The sequence below is a fragment of the Pleurodeles waltl genome, chromosome 5 (assembly GCF_031143425.1).
Source record: "Pleurodeles waltl isolate 20211129_DDA chromosome 5, aPleWal1.hap1.20221129, whole genome shotgun sequence".
Lineage (NCBI taxonomy): Eukaryota > Metazoa > Chordata > Amphibia > Caudata > Salamandridae > Pleurodeles > Pleurodeles waltl.
The window spans coordinates 749,553,021-749,574,173 of record NC_090444.1 but is presented as its reverse complement, the minus strand read 5'-3'; the positions used below and the strand labels follow the sequence as shown (position 1 = coordinate 749,574,173).

At 43.5% G+C, this 21,153-nt stretch overlaps 1 protein-coding gene across 1 annotated transcript in view; it reads right to left on the bottom strand.

Moving 5' to 3' along the window:
• LOC138296011 (geranylgeranyl pyrophosphate synthase-like) overlaps positions 1-15,121 on the bottom strand; it is a 137,729-nt gene extending 122,608 nt beyond the window's left edge. Inside the window, exon 1 of the mRNA XM_069234714.1 lies at positions 14,935-15,121. The gene's annotated coding sequence lies outside the window, so the exon portion shown is untranslated. The remainder of the gene's footprint in view (positions 1-14,934) is intronic.
• Positions 15,122-21,153: the final 6,032 nt, after the last annotated feature.

The window sequence follows — 21,153 nt, the reverse complement described above, 5'->3', positions numbered from 1 at the left end:
ATTTGGATTGTGTGTGACTTACCCTGACTAGAGTGAGGGTTCTTGCTTGGACAGAGGGTAACCTGACTGCCAACCAAAAACCCCATTTCTAACAATGCCTTCACCTCAAGACCCTTACCTCACCACTCTAAACAGCTTCATCTCATTTTACCTCATGCAACCACATCGCAAAATGGCATTACCCACCGCTCCACATCACATAACCACATCAAATGACAGGACACTTTCACTATGACACCGTATCCAACCATGAAACATACTCTGAGAAACATCATCTTGGACCTGCAATGCAACACTTCCCTATCTCTGAAACCCAACTGAACGCAGGCTGCCACACACAATATGTCCAATATATCACGACAACCTTTAAGGTAACAACTGTTGAACAAACTCATAACTACAAGATGACGGATCACAACAGGAAACATACTATTCAAACATTCAACTACTCATTCATATGGATAATGTTATGTGGTGTCAAAACTAGTGCTTAATTGGAGCTGGTGGTACGACACTGGTAGTTAATTCTCATTACACATGGAGAGAGGAAGAGGGAGGAGGGGGGATAAATATGGAGGAACACTTCGTACTTAGCTCCCTATAATTCAAAATACACACGAAAGTACGGGGTTCTCTAAAAGAGGACGTCGCGGATATTAGCGTAGCCCTGGGTTGTATGTATTCCTATTTGGAAGGGTAAAGTCAGTGGAATGTCAGTTGGAAATTGCCGAGTGCATATTCGGAGAGGAACAACGGGGGGTGGGAAAAAAAGGGGATTTCCTTTTACGGACTAGGTGGTCTCACACACTATATAGTGTCATGCTTCATCATTTGACCACCTAGACCCACCCAGGTAGGACAGTGCCACCTGGGCGGACTCAACCTCACTGTTAAAGGAACAGGAGGGAGTGCGTAAATAAACTTGTTTCTGGAAAGATCGGGATCCAGCTAATCTACTGAAAAAAACTAAAAACACCTAAGCAGACACCTATGAAGAGCAACAAATTTAATGGTGGTGTCTGACTGGTGTAGTTAAAAAGGGGGGTTGGGACACCTCTGTGAGGGCAAGGACTCACAGGGTCACCTAACTAATTACTAGCCAACATGTTTCTGCCCTCAGGAGTGAGCCAATGAAGGTCTCGGGGCATTCGTCAGGGCCTAGGATCCCTACGTCTCACGTTGGAGGAAAATACTCTATGGGGAAATCAAAGAGTGAAAAAATGGAAAATGAATGATCTACCTTACCCAAGGAGTTACCTTGAGGCGGCCTATGGGGGAAAAACCAATAATTAGCACACTGGTGGCACACAGCACTGCAAAACCAACCAATTACACACGTGTCAAGGGGATGCATTCATGCACGAAACACATATGTTCAAAAAGGTAATATACATGCGTGGAGTGACTGAGTGGGTATATCTACACAAGTGGACAGTCCTATCACTGCAGGGAATTATAGTTCTTACCCTTTTCTTAGAGGCTGTTAGCCTCTGGTATCCAGGAGGGGGAGTGTCCCCTTATAGTCACACACTAAGGGAAAGAGATGAACATACAGACGAAGTGAGGAGAGGAACAGAAGTAGGCAGAATAGATACAGAGGGAGCATTAGGGGGGGAGCAAGTTCCCACTATTGCTGGTAGAAAAATACTGGTTAAGAGAACCCGAAGTGGCTATAGACAATAAACATGAAAAGTAAGATTAAAAGCAATAAGGGCTTATCTGTGCTGCCTGTGATCCGGTATGCCACTGACTACATCAAAGGGGACGCTCGCCGTGCGCCTATTTCGTCCTCTCCTTGGACCGCTTGAGACAAGTGGCTGAGGGAGAACGGTCTATTTATGGCTGTAAGATATTCCAGGTGCGCCCTGTTGGCGCGTTAATTGGAATTCAATAGAAGTTAATCACCGCCGCGGGCCTCGTTGCGTTGCTAGCCTCGATATGATTGCCGTAATGGCGGGCGCACCGGCAAAGCCGGGGCGCCGGCATGAATGTGATCGAGTGCTGGGGCGGGCCTCTTAACGTTGATGGCCTCGATGTGCTTAACCGCACCCGCAGGTTAGTAAGCTGCAAACCAAGGATTATCCCACACATCTGGTGAAGAGAGCATACAAAAGAGCGGGGAATAATAATAGGGATCAACTACTACAACCACGCACTAGGACGTCTGACACTGAACAAATTGTGTGTGTGACTACCTTTAACCCACTATCCAATAAGATTCAGAAAATCATCAAAGATGAGTGGAAAATCCTTATATCTGGGGGTTTACCTTTTCAGCAGCCACTACATGCGTTTAAAAGAGCCACAAACATACGGGACATGGTTGTCCACACAAGACCCAAAGAAAAAAACTATTCCCTAACGACACAAACCACACTATGGGGCCTCCCACCACCAAGAGGACACTACCCATGTGGTAATTGCAGTGTCTGCTGTTTCACTAAAAAATCAACCACAATAGACCTAGACCTTAAGACTCCATGGGCTCAAAGATCCCTAACCAACTGTAACAGCAAAAACGTGATATATTTGATTAGATGCCCCTGTAACCTTAAATACGTGGGAATGACATCTAGAAAGGTCGCCACAAGAATCTGCGAACATAGGAGTACGATCCGTTGTAAACGAGAGGCTACTAAATTGACTAACCACTTCCTTCTGGAAAAACATTCGGCAGATGACTTAAACTGGACGGTAATTGAGCAACTACCTCCATCGTCCTCCAATATGACACAGAGATTGCTCCAGACCGAACAACGTTGGGTCTGGAGATTACACACGGACACCAATGGTCTTAATGATGAGATCCCCTGGTTCACACTCAATAAATGATTTCTCTTATTAATTTATGAGTCCTCCCTTCCGTCCGCTTCTGCTCTATCTTTTTCTTCCCCCCCCCCTCCCCTTTGTACTGTCCCCACCCCCTACCCTGATCCTTTACGGGACTTTGCCCCGGGACCACTCTGTTCTCTTACCCCCTACTTTGTTTCTATCCCCCTCACTACTTCCCCCCCCCCCTGTCCGTTTTGTTCCCTCTTCTCCCTCCTCCCTTTCTTCCGTCCCCCCCCCTTTTTTTTTTCCCTTTCCCCCCCCCCTCTTTCCTTTTCTTCATCCTTTCCCTCTCCTTTTTTTTTTTTTTCTTTCTTGGCCCTTTGGGCCACGGGACCGCTGGGAACTACATTTCCCAGCGGCCACTGTAAACGCGAGGCTTCCGCTGGCGGCGCTCGGGCCGGAATCTTCCGGCTCGGGCTCCACCCTTGCACTCGCTCGCATTCATGCCGGCGCCCCGGCTCTGCTGGGGCGCCTGCGGGTGCGGTTAAGCACATCGAGGCCATCAACGTTAAGAGGCCCGCCCCAGCACTCGATCACATTCATGCCGGCGCCCCGGCTTTGCCGGTGCGCCCGCCATTACGGCAATCATATCGAGGCTAGCAACGCAACGAGGCCCGCGGCGGTGATTAACTTCAATTGAATTCCAATTAACGCGCCAACAGGGCGCACCTGGAATATCTTACAGCCATAAATAGACCGTTCTCCCTCAGCCACTTGTCTCAAGCGGTCCAAGGAGAGGACGAAATAGGCGCACGGCGAGCGTCCCCTTTGATGTAGTGAGTGGCATACCGGATCACAGGCAGCACAGATAAGCCCTTATTGCTTTTAATCTTACTTTTCATGTTTATTGTCTATAGCCACTTCGGGTTCTTTTAACCAGTATTTTTCTACCAGCAATAGTGGGAACTTGCTCCCCCCCTAATGCTCCCTCTGTATCTATTCTGCCTACTTCTGTTACTCTCCTCACTTCGTCTGTATGTTCATCTCTTTCCCTTAGTGTGTGACTATAAGGGGACACTCCCCCTCCTGGATACCAGAGGCTAACAGCCTCTAAGAAAAGGGTAAGAACTATAATTCCCTGCAGTGATAGGACTGTCCACTTGTGTAGATATACCCACTCAGTCACTCCACGCATGTATATTACCTTTTTGAACATATGTGTTTCGTGCATGAATGCATCCCCTTGACACGTGTGTAATTGGTTGGTTTTGCAGTGCTGTGTGCCACCAGTGTGCTAATTATTGGTTTTTCCCCCATAGGCCGCCTCAAGGTAACTCCTTGGGTAAGGTAGATCATTCATTTTCCATTTTTTCACTCTTTGATTTCCCCATAGAGTATTTTCCTCCAACGTGAGACGTAGGGATCCTAGGCCCTGACGAATGCCCCGAGACCTTCATTGGCTCACTCCTGAGGGCAGAAACATGTTGGCTAGTAATTAGTTAGGTGACCCTGTGAGTCCTTGCCCTCACAGAGGTGTCCCAACCCCCCTTTTTAACTACACCAGTCAGACACCACCATTAAATTTGTTGCTCTTCATAGGTGTCTGCTTAGGTGTTTTTAGTTTTTTTCAGTAGATTAGCTGGATCCCGATCTTTCCAGAAACAAGTTTATTTACGCACTCCCTCCTGTTCCTTTAACAGTGAGGTTGAGTCCGCCCAGGTGGCACTGTCCTACCTGGGTGGGTCTAGGTGGTCAAATGATGAAGCATGACACTATATAGTGTGTGAGACCACCTAGTCCGTAAAAGGAAATCCCCTTTTTTTCCCACCCCCCGTTGTTCCTCTCCGAATATGCACTCGGCAATTTCCAACTGACATTCCACTGACTTTACCCTTCCAAATAGGAATACATACAACCCAGGGCTACGCTAATATCCGCGACGTCCTCTTTTAGAGAACCCCGTACTTTCGTGTGTATTTTACTGGTAGTTAATTGTCAACATCCGCACCTATGACAGTCTGTCATATGGCGGCGATGTTTGTCTCAATTAGAGATGAACACAACAGTTGTTTATTAATTCAAAAGACATTAAAATGACTAATACGTGTTTACCAAGCCATTTTATAGCTTTGGACTCTGGAATAGCCTTAATAATCCCATTTGTAGAGTGTGATGGTTGGCAGCTGTGTTGGTTCCGTATTTGGAGTCCCTGGCAGGGGCAATGGGTGATGCAAACTGAAGTGCCTTTTTTTCTTTTTTAACAAACTAAGCACTGAATAATGCACATATATAACCCAAAACAGCAAGTTTGTGTTCAGTGGAAGTTGTAATGTTCATTTTTCTATTTTATTCTGCATGTGAAACACATGCCTCCATAAATGTTCCCATTATTCTTATAATGCAGGGTTCTACTTATAGCAGACTTGTAGTTGAGCTCTGAAAATATCAGGGTTCAAATTATGCCATCGCTCTCTTCCTTTCCTAGAGCGGCTCTGGAATTAATTCAGCTTTACAAAATGTTGTTATAAATGAACTGACAGTATGCATACCTTAGATGAAAACTGAGGAAGGAGAAGAAAGGTCACAATTTGGCCATGTCCAGTTGACCACACTGTATCTTCTTGCAAATATCACCTCTTTCTGTCTCTCGGATATCTTCTTTACCACAATTGGAAGCATTTACCAAACTCAGTATCAATAACTGGCCGTTTACATTTCACAACTAGATGATCTTCAAAAGGTCTTTTCGGAGTGAAAATATTTCACATGCTGCCCATAGCAGATTTTATATCATACTTCATATATTTTTTTATATATCTATATGTATCAAATGAATTCTGCAGAGAAAAATATTTAAAGTTGCCTATAGAAATCAAACAACATGCTGGCAAACTGTTGGCAACTACTGTTCTGTATGTTTCCAATATTGTTGATTAATTTTGTTTTGAAAGCAAACCACATCTACCTTGTTTCCATTCGTTTGAAACTTTTGCAGATTTGTGTGTTTTTTCAAACAAACTGGGAGCCTAATTTACAAGAAACTGATGCATCAGCATCCATGCGTCAGATTTCTTGCACTTGCCGCAAATCCCCTAATGATGCCATTGATGAGCTGTATTTACAATACAGAGCTCCAAGGTGCACATTTTCACGGATGTGTGAGAAATTCGGACACATCTGTTGGCGCTAAAGTGACACATTGCTGAAGTTGCGTGGTAAAACTGACACAACTCCAGCATTGCGCCAGAGCACAGACGAGAGTCCCATTGTAAAAAGCCTGGAGTCACCTTTATGCCCGGTTTGAGAAGGCATTACAATTTTGGCACAGTAAAGAGGTAGAGTGACGCAGTATGAAGTTGTTAATTTTACTGCATCAATTCAACATGGCATTTTACATGGGAACGCCTAAACTGCAAACATTATACCTGAAGCAGGTAAAATGTGATGCAAGGCTTTACAAACTGACACATTGGGCCCAATACATCAGTTTGTAAATATGAAGCAGTGTAGAGCAGTGATTGCGCCACCGCTGCATCAAAAAAAAATGAAGCAGCAGCAACACAAGGGGCTTGTAAATGAGGTCCTGAGTTTAATCTCTGAGATGTTATTGAACAGGGTTAAAGCCTGGGAAGTCCACCTATGGCCAGCTCTTCCAGATTGATTGATATATTGCTTGAATACTGTTGAACAGCAGTAATAAATCAGTTTCAGAGCGCCCTGCGAATAACTCTTGTAGGAGAAAGCAGGCCTCACATTTCACCTCTGCAAAGGTGAAAACAATGGCCATGCCTGGCATTTTAATTTCCATATTGGCTCTGCCTTCTTTTATGTTTTGCAACCAGCTAGCGAAGTGTATTTTTAGGGCTTGAATTCATGAACGTCAATTCCCCTAAATGCCAGGGGTAGCGGAAGTGACGTCACACAGCCATTTTGACCTTCAGTTCCACTCACACACACACACATGCTTACACATACACACATTCACACTTACACACACACTTGATTATCTAAAAGCACTCACCCTCAAGCACACAACATACATTTAAAAGCATTTTTCTTTTGCTTACCTCAGCTGTGAGGTAGAGTCGAATCCAACTAATAGTAATCCATTTGTTATTACACTAATAGCAAATAATTAAACATTATTCACTATCAGTGTAATAAAAAAATAAATAGAGAAAATAAAGAGAAAGGAGCACATAAGGAAGTGCTGCCATTGTGTTTCTGGAACTGCTTTTGCCACCTCTGAAGCCCAGGGGTCGCAAAGACAGTGCCAGGGTTCGCAAGGGGCAATTCATGCCTGAATTGGGAGGCGGGAGGATATTTTCGTATTTACAAAAGCACTGCATGTAAGTGATGGGTAAGCATTCTGGGCCCATAGGCAATAGCCAAGTATTTCTAGATTTTTCAAATACTTTTATTTTGTTATCACTGAGTCAGTAAAGCAAGTTGAATGTGGAGCTCACATCTTTCACATGCAAAAAGCTTTTACATTAAATAGAAGGACTTCAACATTTCGACACGTTTTGAATTCGCAGTAAAAGATTTCACTTTGATATAAATACACTGTGGCAGTGTGAACTGGACGCCAAGGATGTTGTGCTGCACAAGAGTAGAAGAGAGTCTCAAAGCCTACTTTTGTAGTGTAAAAAACAAACATGTGGGCAGGGACTTCATGACTTAAGGGAGCAGAAGCCTAGAGTCCCAGGTCTTCTCAGATTCTCTTATTTTCGCCAAGCTTGCAAATTAAGTTTCTCACGTCATCTCACAAGTACAGTCTTTAAGGTCATTTATGTTTTATATAAACCTTATACAACACCATAAATAAATCACCAAAGTCATAATGTCCCTTTCTTTTTTATATGTGGCTTGATGAATATTACAGCATCATTCCCGTGTCAGATCCTTTTAGAAATAAAAGATTGACTCATTTACCTTACATTAGAGAGTGCATGGGCACCTAAAAGGATTCATGCCTTAATTAATACTTACTACATCAAACAAAGGAAACACACCAACCACAGAGAGATAGGAAGAGAAATAACAGCAATATCTTCAGAGCCCTTCCAAATCTCAGATGGTTGTTCAATGCTCTTAGTTCTAAAGGCAAACTGTTCCAGAGTTTTGAAGCCGAAGATCACATGGAGAGGCCTCCTGCCAGATTTTCCTAATGTAAGACATATTGAATAGCTGCGCATTTTTAGAACAAACAGAACAATGTGGGAGATATAGTTGTAGTAGCTGCAAATGACCTTTCCGTAAGAACAAGCTTGAAATCCAAAAGATCAAATCCAAGTGTTCTAATCATGAGGAAAAGTGACATTGCTGCTTAAGAAAGGAGGCCAATTAATCTGCCACCACCCCTCGAAGGCCCACATTATGCACCCTCTTGCCCAACAGCCTGTGGTCCACCACGTCAAAAAGCAACAGAAAGATCTGAAAAGAACACACCTGCAGATCTCCTTTGTTGAGAATAGCTCCAACCTCATTCAACACATTAATCATTGTAGAATCAGTTCTGCACCTGAGGGGAAGCCATTCTGCTAACGACCTTAAATACTGTCAGTTGTTTGACAACCATATTCTTAAACTGTTTATGAGTATATGAAGAAGAGTGATTTGCTGATTGTCTTTAGTAGCAGTGAAAAAAGTAGCCATTTTCAGTAGCAGGCAGGGACGTAATGCAGGGCCCTGCAACCCCTGTGGTGCAGGGCGGCTCTCAATCCTTGAGGGGCCCTCAAAATCCTTGGTGATCTCATTTAGCCAACAGCCAAATAATATCTGTGAGGTATGGGAGACTACTCTTCAAATTCTGCAGGGGTGGGGGCAACATTCTGTGGTACCCAACTGGTAGAAGGGGTGTCTAGTCCTAGCTCCAGGCATGTTACTGCCTCCAATGTGACACTGGCATCAAATAAATACTGTCAGTATCAGCAATACAGGATTCCAGCTAAGTCAAAGCAGTAACTTGGTGTGGGTATTCAGGGAACCTTGATTTTAAATTAATAATCAGAGTGTCCACCACATTCAGCATGGTAATAGATAAGGAATTCTAGTGTGATACAGCACCCCCTCAGTATATTGATGGGAGGGGTTATCTTAAGTAAAATGATTATTCCTAATGCTCTTATGATTTCTTGACATATTGAATTCTAAAAAGCTCGGCAGCTGATTACAAAACATTCGAAAGAAGGGCAACATACTCGCAGAGGACAAAGGAATCTAGAAAAGCTTCCATATTGGAAACAAGTATTACAAAGAGAATTTTCAATGATTTTTCTGCACATGCAATGGATTATAAATTTTATCTTTTTATCTCTCATGTTGGGCAACTGCTTGCCTTCATGGTGAGAATACTATCAACTAACGAAGACTAGGAGATCATGTGTAGCAGAGTATAAATTTAAGTCTTTCTTGTGACAGAGGAGGTTGTCTCACTGCTTATATCAGCTAATCGGCGGATTCTGTGATTCACAGGCTATTAAGTTTTGCTTTTGTCAATTAATGCTTCTAGAATCACCCAAAACCCTAGGGGAACACGATTGCAACAGGATCTGGTGGGAAGCCGAGGATTTTGCAAGATATGGCCAAGTAGCAGTGACAGGAACTTGATCAGACCTTCAAATCAACAACCCCAGGCACCAAACATAAGATTCCTTTGTGAGGAACATGAGAGGAGGCCGCAGGATTGGCCTTAAAGGAAAACGAGTTGCAAAATAAAAAAAATAACGAAACCATTTGGTTTCGTTTTTTCAGTGTAGGCAGTGGTCCATTGGACCACTGCCTGCTCTGAAAAAACCTTTTTGGCAATATTCACAAAGGGGAAGGGGTCCCATGGGGACCCCTTCCCTTTTGCGAATGAGTTACCACCAGTGTGACACTGGTGATAACTGCGAATTGCTTTGCGACCGCATTCGCGGTCACAAAGCAATTCTGCATTGCGATGCGAGTCGCAAATAGGAATGGAACACCCCTTCCTATTTGCGAGTCACATTTACAGTACCGACTCGCAAATTGTGAATGTGCATCGCAGAAGGCTGTTTGCATGGCGCAAACTGCGATTTTCGCAGTTTGCACCATGCAAACGGCTTCCTACATCTGGCCCTAAGATATCAAATTAACAGTTTAAGGGATGGGGTGCAAACTTGGCCATAACATCACCGCCTCTTCCGTACCTATTTAACTAAACAACTAATGAGCACACGGAGGAGAACGAGGAGGATGTATAAGATGTTCTTAACTTTGAAATTCGAGCAGCAAATGGAGGGGTTGCTGCAAAGATTGAACCCAGAAACGATACAGCACTGATAGAAGGAACTACAAACGTGGCTGTGATAATGGCCCATTCATCCGAGGGTGGCAAACAACTACATGCCAGACTGTAGCATGACCAGTGCGAGAGCAAGATGCAAGTCTGACAAAACAACTCAAAGACTGCACTGAAGGTGCAACGTGACAGACTGTAACCTGACATTGGAAATAGCTATCCGCTGGCGGCCGATGCACCTAGCATTTTTGGCACCCCCATGACCCCCTCCTCGGATTTCCTCACTACCAGTGGGAAAAAGTGCCCATCATCTCTCCATAACACTTCTCTCACATACATTTCATTTCATATGTTTCAAAGATACTGTAAAGGCTGGCTTTATTAATAAGAATTTATCTCTTACTAAATGAACTCTTTTTTAGCAACATTAGGAACAGATAATAAAAGACTGGGGTTAAAAACTTTAAGTCCTTACTTATTTTATGCAGTTTGCATGCAGCTATTTGATCACAGTTCGTAACAACCACTGTTCTACGTCAGAGTTGCATTTTATGAATTGCGGTATCAAAAGGATCTCTCTGACAAAAGCAGTAATCCACTCAGCTATCGACATAAAACACAGATCTGTGACCTGCAAAGAATGTGTTCTTTGCAGCAGGCATATTAACCCTCTGCTACTTTATGGCACATTAAAATGCCACTACTCAAAACTCTGATCTTTCTCTCCAGCAGGAACATTAATTACGAGAGTTATCTTGACATTTTTATTGCTGCCTGAAAGCTGGAGGCACATGGAAGTCTGCAGCAGGCGTTTTTAAATCCTGAGTTATTGCTAAACAAGCGCCCCCTGGGTTCAGTGCCCCCGCCTCCAGGTCAGCACCCAGTGCGGCCACACCGGCTGCACAGTCCTAAAGCCAGCTCTGGCGAGACAGAAGGAACACACATCTCCAAGAGTGCACTAAAGGTGCCAAATGGGTTTGTTGCTTCACAGATCTGATGCACATATTCGGAACAGTCGGGCAAGTAGAACAGCTATTACCCATACTGCAAACTGTTTTTGAATGCTACAATCTTAATTGAGCTGATATTAAGCAATGTCTTTGTGTTAAAGTGCCAAATGAAGTCAAAGACCAGTCGGCAATCAAAGCCAAATTACAACAGTCACCTAGAGATAATGCTGTATTTGATGCTGCAAGAGATGCTTTATTCAGGCCTATTTTAGGAGTCTTCCTTCTAAAACTGAACAGTTTATAATCAATAATTATAAACAGAGCATTTAAAAGATGTATTTGACCATCACTCTAGTACTGGAAAAGCTGCCAATTTGTATTTCAATGCAATTCAATAAGCCTAAGGAGCTGTTTCCTTTCGTGGATTATTACCAAAGGTAAAAAAAAGTTATTGAGAACGCTATGTGTGGGCTGAGAAAACAGAACCTTGTCTCAGCTGGTTTCTCTAGGAAACCGCTGTTTAACTGCTCAAGAGCATCAGAAAGAATCTCCCAAATCCAGACTAATGCCATTAAAAAATGTAATACCTCCAGCATACAGTCAGAGGGGGAGGCAAGGGAGTAGGAAATGGAGAGGCAGGGTGGGCCAGTGACCAGGGAGGTGGAAGAGTGGGGAGCGTTAAAGGGTGGGGAAAGGGAGAATGTATACTAATTGGTAACTTGACATGTTTCCAGTATGGTCAGCTAGGGAACTGGTAACGAGATTGCCCAAATTTACTCCAACGTTCTCGTGATCAGCCTTAACAATTAGATTGTCTTTCCTCCTTCTGAACAGATATCAATTTTTGAGGCTAGCCTGAGGGGAGCTGACTGCCCTGTGCGTATGTTGATACCAATAGCTCAGAGAAGGCTGTAGGTTCAGCTGAAAACCTACCTCATTGTTACTGGTGATGGTCGTTTTCCTCTAGTGATCATTGAATATACGAATCTTTCTCACTCAGCTAATATCCTAGAGTTGGCATAACAGATGCAACTGTGTCTCATTTGTTTCACCAAATCTGTCCATATCTTTGGGTATGATTATGGAACTACATGCTTTCCTCTTAAGCCCCATCTCTCTGGCACACTCGCTGGGGAGATACATCCTGTGTGCAGTGAACTGTACTGTATATTTCTCTGGAAAAGATTACATTTGGATGTGCAACTGAAAATGAAAGTGGCATATTAAGTGTACTAGGCAAAAACAAATGTTCTTCTAATGTTTGTGATACAGTAATGTAATGGCCATTGATAGAGCTCTCTAATGCTTAACAGGCGCTGTGGTGCAAAAAACTGCAGGGAGAAAACAGCAAGCACAATTTAAACTAACCTTTTTGATGCTTCCACAGTGTGTACATCCAGGTAGTCGGTGCATTGCGGAAGGTCAATATCTTAGTTTCAGATCTTAAATGGAAGGGTAAGGTGTTCCATGTACTAGCTCCCATCACCAAAAAAAGTGCTCCCTTCAGACATAGGGGTTTATTTACAAGCCTGTGTGGTGCAGGGTGGCGCAACAGGTGTCTTGCTGCACAGCCCTGTTCCACTGGGAAAGGGCGGAAATGCATCGTATCCACAAGATATGGCACATTTCTGTCCCCTGCACTGGTGCTAAAACAGCTGCCTAGCGCCGATGCAGGCACCCTTGCAACATAGTGCAAGGGTGAATGGGTTGCAGGGAATGATCGCTTATGTGTAGGAAGGTGTTCCTTCCTGCACATAAACAAACATTCATGGCAGCACACAGAGAAAAAGCAAAAACAAGGACAAAGAAAAGTATTTCTTCTTGTTGGACCATGAAAATGCCACCACTGGGGAGGCATTAGTTTTTGGCACTGCTTCAGATTTATGAACTCTTGTAAATCTGGGGCAGCGTCAAAAGCAATGAGTGTTGTGGTGGAACGTCCACAGCAACACGCATTGCACACCCCTCAGCTGCAGAAAACTTAATCAGAGGGGCCCATATTTACAAGGTGGTGTTAAGCCACTCAAGGAGTCGAGACAGATGTGCATATGGCTGGGCTCAAACTATGATGGCATGGTGGGCAAAAAGCAATGGATTGGGAAGCGTCTTGACAGTGGCTGAAATTAATTCAAGCATTCCATCCGTCTCCTTCTTTTTGCAATATTTTGAATAGGCAAGCTTTGAGACTCCCCAGGAATAATGAGTGCAATTATGAAGGAGACTCATTATAGCTGCCTGAACCACTAAGAGATGTGTCTTTACTGCGTAATGATCTCAAAAAGAGCCATCAGGTAGCTGGCATCTGGCTAGGTGGCTTCTAAAAGATAAGTTGGCATCAAAATGAATACAAAAGTACATACAAAGGCAGAAGGTAATGGCATTTCTCGTGTTTAAAGTGTCCATATGCTATTAACAGTAGTGGGGCGTAACCCTAGCTCGAATTTTAGTGAGAAAGTCTCACTTCTTCTCAGAGGGTTTGGGGAGTTCATTCACACTCACTTACACTTAGTCTTACTCTCACACTTAGTCTCACAAATTTACTTTCAATCACACTTGCACATACTTTTACTTACTCTAACACAGTGATGTGACTCACTTATTCTCACTTATTCACGCTCAGACTCACTCTGTCTCATTCTGTTTCAATAGTCCCACTCATTCTGAAGCACTTAATCTCAATCTGACTCATTCATACACACTCTGTTTATCACACTCTGACTCACTCAACCTCACTTACTGCTGATGCATTTAGGGGATGGTTAGCGATTATCAAACAGCAAATTTTTTAGACTCGCTATTTGGTAATGGCAAACACAAATCTACTGAAGTGTGTTTAACACTTTTTATTATTCTCAGTGGGTCACAAATGGACCTATGTTATTAATATTCAAGAAGTAGGCTTTGGTTTGCAACCCATTGAGAATGGCAAAAATCACAGGGATGGTAACCTGCTGGAGTCAGCAGATCACAATGTCTGTGATTACTTTTCAATAAAGCAATGTTATTTCTTTTTAATGCAGCCTGTTTTAAAGGAAAAATGGATTTGTGTAAAAAGGAAATGTAAGAAGTGTTCTTTTCATTTTTCAAGAGTGAGCAGTGGTCCTTGGGGCTTGCTCTTAAAAAATATGTTTTCCAACCATTTTCAAACAGTATGGGGGCCCTTGGGACCCCTTCCCATTTGTGAATGGCTTACCACTAACTTGAAGATAGTAGTAAATTGCAAAATGTTTTGCAACCGCATTTCGGTCGTAAAACATTCATACATACCACTGCGATTCGGCGTTAAGAAGGGACACTCTGAACACGCCCCTTCCTATGACTAAATCATAAACCAAATTGGCGATTCGATAGTAGATGACTTAATCACAAATAGGGCTGTTTACATACCAAAAAGCATTCCGTTTGCAACCCAAAAACTCCTTTGTACATCAGGCCCAAAGCTTCATTCACTCAGTTCCACTCCTTCTCAGTCAGTCTCAATCAATCTCAATCTTACTCAGTCCCACACATTTTTACTCATTCCTCCTCAGTCCCACTTATTCTCAATCATTCAAACTCACTCTGACTTGCCGAGTTTCACTCAGTCTCATAGTCTCACTCATTCTGATTCACTCTGAATCAAATCAGGCTCACTGATTCTCAATCTCTCTCAGTCATTCTCTGTCTCACTCATATTGCCACTCACTCTGCTTTATTCAGTTTCATACAGGAACAATCAGTTACATTCATAGCCATTCTTCTTTAGTCACTCTCCGTCATTCCCACTTATGCTCACTCTGTCACTCATTCCCACTCACTGCGACTCACTCCTTCTATGACTTTCTCTCACTGTCACACATTCATACACATAAATACATGGACGTGCTCATTTGTACCCATGCTCTGTCTCATAAGAACACACGCTCAACCATTCATGCACATGCAAACGTTTCTTTTTTTGCTTACCTTGCTGCCTGCAAAGTTTCCAGTGGAATTCCTGTGCCTTTCTACTTCCAGTGCTGGAGCATAAACTGAAACCTCAAACCGGTATCAGGTATCAGGATTCAGTCTCTGCTTTTTGACTGTACACCTTCCCAACTCTGTGACGTCTTGTGAAAGGGTGGTGTGACATGCTTATTGGTGGGAGCCATGGACACAAGAACTCTAGCAACCATGGGAATGTTTAGCTGTGACGCTTTAGCATGTGACAGATGAGGGAATCACTGAGACGTGCCAAGGCCCTGAGGCCAGAGATGCGATTTCACCACCCCTGAATAATGTTTCTGATGGGTGGTGCAGGCGTTTCCTCCTGTCATCGGACCATTTCACTAGCTGCCTCAGGCTGTTGTTGGACCCGAAGTGGGTTGATATTTTTTTTTAATAAGAGTGAGTAATGGCATAATAAAAACTGAAAAATAAAAAGGGTGCAGAAAACAAGCAGGGCGCAGCCTTGGAGCCAGTGCTTCATTGCCAAAGGTAAAGTAGGCTCCTGCAGGGACTAGTTGGAGATAGCCAGTAGGGCCCGGTGTAGGTACACAGTCTTAAGGTGCCACAAACTAGAACAATTTGGATAACGACGTGAGCCCGATTTAGTGGCCAATATTAATTCAATTTACTCACTAGTAATTGCACTGAATTAATATAGTCCAAGCATTTATTTAGGATCCACTCTAGCCCGGCTTCCATAGTAGTGTATTCCACCGCTGCCATAGAGCCTGTCACTATGATCTCCTTAAATGCAAATCTTTATTATTTTCTCCTTGAATAAATTGGACCGTGCCTCACATAAATACTGATGCTGCTCAATAATTTAACTGAGGCAATAGAGGGCTTCCAGAATGTTCACCACTGCAAATAGTCATTAAGGGCCACATGTACGAATGTCAGGTTTTGCGACTCGCAATTTGCGAGTCGGAAAACCTGATGTACAACAGTGTCAATGACACTGTTTGCGATTCCAAATGGGGTCGCAAATGACCTACCTCATGAATATTCATGAGGTAGGTCGCAATTTGCGACCCCATTGGGAATGGTCGCCCTCACAGGCATGGTGGCCTGCTGGAGACAGCAGACCACCAGGTCTGTGACTGCTTTTAAATAAAGCAGTTTTTTTTTTTTTTTTAAATGCAGCCCGTTTTCCTTAAAGGAAAACGAGATGCATTTCAAAAACAAAAAATGAAAAGTTTTCTTTTAATTTTTTCAGAACAGGCAGTGGTTCATAGGACCACTGCCTGCTCTGAAAAAATATGTTCACTGCCATTCACAAAGGGGAAGGGGTCCCGTGGGTACCCCTTCCCGTTTTTCGAATGGATTAGCACCAGTTTGAAACTGGTGCTAACTGCAATTGTTTTGCACCCGCATTCACGGTCACAAAACAATCATACATGGGACTGCAACTCGCAATTAGGAAGGGAACACCCCTTCCTAATTGCGACTCGCAAACCCTTTTTGCGATTCGGAAAATAGATTACCAAATCGCACAAATGGGTCTGTACATCCCAAATATCATTTTCCACGTCGCAAATGGCCCGATTCGCCATTTGCGACTTGGAAAATGCTTTGTACATCTGGCCCTTAGAGTCATTACGAGCATTCAGTATCCTCTCAGTATAAAAATTAACTTTAACTAATACTGTTTATACTCCTATCTCAAACTATGGCCGATGGCTTGCCGAGATACCCTCACTGCTTTGATCCTAGCAACCCTACTGACGTGGGTTGTATTCTAACCACTAACCCTAAGAAAGTCATGATAGTCAATAAAGTCATGATAGTCAATAAAAAATCTTCCTCTTGAACCACAGTAACCATAGCGTCCAAAGGTGGAAGAAGGAACTGGCTAGGTTAAAGCTGATCTGTAAAAATGTTTTGGTACCTACTGTAAACACTGTAATACTCTTCTGTTCCTTCAAACCCAGGAAATGACCCCTGCTGACTGACATAATATCTGCATGACAAAATTCAGTTGTACTACCAAGTTTCCCTTTGTGAGCCTGACCTGTAAACCATCTAATCGTGAATCTCACCTAATGCCGATTGGCTTAAGTGGGAATTATTTCAGGAGTTTCAGGGCAGACAATGGTTACTGGGATCACACTGTGACTAACACAGCGTTTTTCTTCTGATTTTCCTGGGGCATAACCTTTCAACTGAGTCAAAACTCGAGCCCCTGTTGAGTGTCCCGCTTTACTAATTGATGCTCAGAGTATCACTGCATCTCTCCTTCAGCACCTTAGCTTGTCTCTTGGGAAGGCCGCAGACCTTGGTTAGGTTTCTAGTTTGCGGCTTCAAGTCGTTTCCTGCAGTAATTTGTGACTTCATGAGGGCTGGAAACTGGTGCAAAATATTCTTAGAAAGTTATGTCCATGCTACTGGGTCTTCGACGGCCCTTACATACCAAAATTTGCTTCAAGCATTTCGGTGAGCTGTTTTTTTTTTTTTGCTCAATATATGAAGGTCTATTCAAAGTACTTCATTTTATGTACCCAGATTTTAAATTCTAACCAAAGTTTTTGCTCTACATATATTCCCACAAATATTCATTTTTATGTCTTTTCACTGTGTGATCACTCGGGTACCATTCATCTTACGCATCACTATGAGTAAATTCATATCTTTAATTAATTAACATCTCGCAAATAAAGCAACTATTCTGAGGCTACCTGGCTGGTTTTGATGTTGATTGTTTTACTAAATCATAAAATCTCTATTCGGATGTGAAAACAACCATAAAACAACATTAAAAAAGCAAAACACAACCCATACAGTCATACAATATTACACATTAAATAGGGTACAAACAGTTAAAATAAGAACCAAAAGAGCAACAAAAAATTGGTAAAATATACACAACAATTCATTAATCCATCTGAGACCGTATAATAGAAAGTGCCCTGGATGCGCAACTGGCATGTGAACCAGCAGGGCACTTTGGTATTACAGAAAGGGCCGCAGACGCTTATGTGGCCCTTTCTGTGATACAGATAGCGCTGGCACACATATAGCACCAGCACTATCACCAAAGGGTGTTCCCTCATTTGCATGGAGCAATGGTCCAATGCAAATGAGGGAATCCCTTTGCCTTTGCACCCCTGCCATATTTTAGACAGGGGCGCAGAAGCAAAGAAGCTGTGAGGAGGCACACTGATAGTGTGCCATCTAAAAGGTGGCGTATTGTCAGTGCGCCCCCTGATGTCAGCCCTCTGGAGGGGCAAAGGGGGTCCTATAGACCTCTTAAACATCCTCTTAAGGCAGGCACAGTCATACACTTCACCCACCTGCAACGGTATCTCTAATTCCCTTTAAAAGTCTGGGTGGGTTGCACCTGCAGTGTGAAACATCCAGCGGCTTACAAGCAGCCACTCCACTTTTCACCTAAAGGCGCTGCACCCGGGGCCCTTGAGTTTGTGTTGCCCAGGGGGCAGCGCAATAAATGTAATGCGGCACACATCCTCTGTTTGTACACGGCACACCTATTTTGTATATATAATAGGGCTCCAGGTCTTGATAGCCTAGATCTCAAACCAGCACGTAAAAAGCAAGAGACAGCATATAAAACATGGTCATTAGGAAATATCTGCAAGTGCATAAGAGTAGGACATACTTGGGTAAAGTTCAAGGAGTACAGCAATAGAACAATAAACTTCTTTCTGGGCAAAGAAAAATGTTTGCAGAATATTACAAAGTACAAAGTGCCCTTCGGAGACCTATTGTCGCAGCCACAGGGCAACATAGAACCCGGGTGAGCCCAGCTGCCAGGTGACACCATGAGATAGTGCAGCAAGTTAAATCAAAACCTGGCCAAAGGAAATCTGCCCCTGAGCAAGTTAAGGTACCAGGAACAGTTTTCTGAAGGATGTGACCCCTCACCATAGGTTTCATCAGCTGTGCTTGCTCTACGGCTAACAAAGCATGCTATAAAAACAGATCTTTCACCCTATGCAATTCAGAAAATTAAAAAAACATTAAAAAAGACAAAAAACAACTCATACCATCATACAATATGAGGCATTACATAGGGTGCAAACAGTTACAATTAGTGCCAAAAGAGAATTTAAAACATGATAAAATATTGACAGCAATTCATAAAGCCATCTGGGGCCGTATTATAGAAGTGCCCTGGGGGCGCAACCTGCATGTGCGCCCACTCTACACCCCCCCCGGGTACCGTGGTATGGCTCACATATAGCACCAGCACTATTATCAGAGGATGTTCCTTCATTTGCATGGGGCAGTGGTCCCATGCAAATGAGGGAATCCCTTTGCCTCTGTGCCCGTGCTGTATTATAGAAGCGGGCACAGAGGCAAAAAAGCTGTCAGAAGGCGCACTGACAGTGTGCCATCTAAAAGGTGGCACACTATCAGTGCGCCCCCTGATGGCAGCCCTATAGAGGGGACAAAGGGGGTCCTATGGGCCCCTCAGATATCCCTTTGCATGTGGAAACAGTCACTCTCTGCACCCGCCTGCAAGGGGAACCTCTAATCCTCCTTAACAGTGCAGGCAGCTCTGTGAATCATGGAGCAGCTTAAAAGTAGCCACTCCATTTTTCACCTAAAGGAACTGTCCCAGTCCACGCAAGTTCGTGGCTACCCTGGAGGCAGTGCATTAAATGTAATAGGGCACACTTTCTCTGTTTGGACCCGGCATACCTGTTTTCAGGTGCACCATGGCGCAAATAAAGGAAGTAAACCCTATGTATTATAAAGCCCCAGGTCTCATTAGCCTAGATCTAATAACAGCACATAAAAGGCAAGGCAACCTTCAAGTAAGCAATCGAAGGAATTCTGCACATGTGATCAAGGGACAAACAGTCCTCTAGAATTGGTCTATTTAGCTAGAGTCCCTCCCTAGTCCAAATTTTAATCCAGCACAAGAGACTAAGGGCAACTGTATCAGCTAAATATCTTGTTCCAAACTCTGTGTGGACTGAAAAGGCCAGTGAACTTTGAGGTACCTGCACCATCTTTCTTAAAAAATTACTTTTCAAAAGTCTGAATTTTATCAGACACCATATGCACCCAGACTTTGCTGCCATATAGCACCTGAGACACATATTTGGCCTGATAGATTTTGAGCCGGATACACCGAGACCTGGAACCCAGTCTACTTGTGAAACATGTCACAGCCACCACCGCCTTAACAAGCTCCACCCTTCAATCAGGGGTCTCCAATTTTTGTTTATGTAAAATAGCACCTCTAAATAAGGGAAGGGCGAAACTTTTTCCAAAACGTGGCCAGTCACCTTAAATGTCTTTGATCTAGTGGACCTAGGACCTATGACCATGACGTATGACGTAGTGAAATTTACTGCCAGATCCAAACTCCCCATAAAGGCAACAAACTTGCCCAGGAGTAGCTGCAGCCCTACGGCAAAAAGAAGGACTTGCACAAGACCTTTAATGAAAAGGGTAAATAAGAAGGGTGCAAGAATGCACCCTTTGCAAAACACCCCTACTGTTGGGAAAAGGCCGAGTGCGGGCAGTTCCTTGAGAGAACCGCACTGATGCCGAAGTGCCAAAGTGCAGATCAGATAAAAGGGCCACTATATTCTGGTCCACCCATGTCATGAGAAGCTGAACCCACAACTTTGTGAAGTTGACCCTGTCAAAGGCTGACGTTAGGTCCATGAATGTCAGATGCAGAAATTCCAGCCACACAACTGTATATTTATTAATAATTAAGTATAAGTTCAAACACTGATTAGAAGTCGACTTACCAGGGCAAAAGTCAAATTGAACCTTAGTGACAATATCATTGCCTTCTGTCCACACCAATAGCCTATTTAAAATTACTCTCCATACGACCTTAACTACTGCATCAATCAATGAAATAGGGTGATGACACTGGGAGTTGTCCTAATCCCCCTTCTTAAAAACACAGGTATAATCAATGCAGCAGACCATGAAGGCAGCACCCCTTCCCATGCCACCCCATTCAAAACCAGAGGAAAGCAGGCCCCAGATCTCAATATTGTCCAGACACAAATCCGCGGGTTTCCCATTAGGGCCAGGGGCCTTGTTACATGATAAAGCACAAATGCCCAGAGTGACCTTCCCTACTATAAATACCACACTAACCCTCCTCATCACCACCCTTTCCACACACACTTGAATGGCCCCAAAGTCATACAATCCTTCAAAGTGGTCGATCCACTGTTGCTCTGAGATATAGTGGCATAGTGCTGG